We start from the raw sequence: 2,631 nt of genomic DNA on the forward strand, positions 1-2,631 counted from the left end.
GTGGTGACACAAGAAGCACTGTTTCCGGGTCCAAGCCTCAACTTGCTTCACTTGAGATTACTACCTCAGCAGCCGTTTATGAGCACTGTTTATTCATATTAAACATTTAAGCTAAAAGTTTTCAAACTTACGGTATACACTACAGTCTCCATGCTCACAGCGTCCCAAACACAAATAATTTTATATTTATTTATTTATAATTATATTTTCATTGTCTGGCTATCTGGGATTTCGGTATGGAGTTAAAGGTTAGGATTATAATTTTTTTTTCAGTGGTGGCTCAGGACCAAAGGGTTTTCCCAGAAGGACAGCCCGTTTCGTTTGATCAAGGTCATGCGGCAATGCCTTTGTGCCTTAGTCATGTGGAAGAAGCATCGGTTCCTGTCTCAAGGTCCCATGCTGGGAGCCCTTTGTCATTGTGTAACACTTACGACAGATGCTTCCCTCATGGGCTGGGGAGCAGTCATGAGTGGCCGCTCTACCCAAGGTCTGTGGGAAGGGCTCAGGTAGACCTGTTTGCATCTCGGGAGACCTCGCAGTGTCATCTGTGGTTCTCCGTTGGGACTGGATGCTATGGTACATACATGGCTGAGACTTCGCCAGGACGGTATCTCTCTATTGTTAGTAGCTCCGTTATATAGGCCAGCCCGAGTATGGTTCTCGGACACTTTAACCCTTCTCAAAGGCTCCCCTTGGGAGATTCCCATCAGGAGGGACCTTCTAACTCAAGCGGGCGGCAGGATTGTTCATCCCTACCCGGAGTTATAGAAACAATGGGTGTGGCCTCTGAGGGGGCACATCTCATAAATTCCTGTCTCTCAACTGAGGTTGTCGAGACCATCCTTCACTCCAGAGCTCCCTCCATGAGGAAACTGTATGCCTTGAAGTGGATTTTTTTTTTACATCATGGTGTGGAGATCATCAGCTGGACCCAGTTAACTGCCCCAGTTGGTTCATTGGTGGAGTTCCAGCAAGAACGATTCTCTGCAGGGTTGACTCCTTCCACCCTAAAGGTGTACGTGGCAGCCATATCTGCTTACCACGCCCTTTTGGAGGGTTTATCATTAGGAAGGAACCCATTGGTAACCCATTTCCTCCGTGGTGTTTTGAGGCTGAGGCCTCCTCTACGCACTAAAATCTTAGTATGGGACATAGGATCTGGCCTTGGTCCTGGAGGAACTTAGTAAGGCTCCCTTTGAACCTCTACAGGAGGTTTCTGAGAAGTTTTTAACACTTAAGACAGTGTTTATTCATGTAATTTCCTCTCTTAAGAGGGTTGGTGATCTTCAGGCCCTTTCAGTGGCCCCATCATGTCTGGACTGGGATGGTCAAAGCATTTTTGCACCAGAGGCCTGGTTATCAGCTAAAGGTGCCTACTCAGATTCCATGGCCGATAGTCCTTCAGGCATTCTGTCCTCCTCCCTTTTGGGAGCCAGACCAGGAGAAGCTTAATTTAGTGTGTCCAGTGCGAGCAGCCCTGTGGAGAAAGTCTGAGCAACTTTTTGTTTGCTTTGGTCCGCCCAAGAGAGGTCTTCCGGTGACCAAACAGATGTTAAGCAGGAGGATAGTTGATGCTATCTGAATCCTCTGACCTCTCGTCACTTTTGGGGGTCAGGGGCCACTCTACTAGGAGTATGGCGGCCTTAAAGGCCCTCTTACCTGGTGACTCTATGCACAACGTTCGTGAGGCTGTGGGTTGGTCTACCCCACTCACTTTTGTCAGGTTTTATAACCTAGATTTGGGAACTACTCCGGGCTCTAGAGTTCTTCTGTCTTAGATGTGTGCATAGTCTTCACACTAGACAGGTATTCATCAGTATGGCGGAGTTGGTATTCTTGTTCCCATAGCGTTTCTGACGCAGCTCGAGTTCCTGAAGTGGAACGTCCCTAGGTTATGTATGTAAGCATGGTTCCCCGAAGGGAACGAGATGTTGTGTCGCATGCCATACTTCCTGCATCTCTGTTAGCACTTGCTTCAACCTATCAGAAGCTGACAGAAGTTTTCACCGGATGTGCTTTTATATCTTCCTGGTCTCTACGTCACTCTCCTGTGATGTTTCACTATTCTATTGGACTGATTCCACACGTGCTTTAGTACACGGTCACGCATAGGCATTCCCATAACATTTCTGACGCAGTATCTCGTGAACCATGGTTACATTCATAACCTAGGGATAATTTTGGCTATGAATTTTCTTCTGTGAACTTGCTGAGAGACTCCATTGGACTAATACAAGGCCCAGGACTAATATAATATTTATTACTCACACTTTAACAATGAAAACACACAAACTATGAATAATATATCTACACTGTGTATTTGCTCGCTGTTTCTGGAGACAAAACATTTCACAGAACTTCATCTGCTTTTTTTTTTTTTTTTTTTTTTTTTTTTTGTCCACATTCCCACTTAGCTTTGGGTAAAATGCAGCGCTTGTCACTGTCACTTTTTACACATCCGTCCAATCAATGGAGGAAGGGCGGGACAAATACTACACCGACCAATCATCCTACTTGCACAACAACTGAACAACAAGAGAAGTTAATATTGCTGGTTACTGCATTTTTATATTCAGTAATATTCTTCAAAGTGAGATACTAGTAATGCGTTACTGCCGTGGATATTCCAAA

Source organism: Sinocyclocheilus rhinocerous, unplaced genomic scaffold, assembly GCF_001515625.1.
Source record: "Sinocyclocheilus rhinocerous isolate Xijiao unplaced genomic scaffold, SAMN03320098_v1.1 scaffold1443, whole genome shotgun sequence".
In the NCBI taxonomy this organism is placed as follows: Eukaryota; Metazoa; Chordata; class Actinopteri; order Cypriniformes; family Cyprinidae; genus Sinocyclocheilus; species Sinocyclocheilus rhinocerous.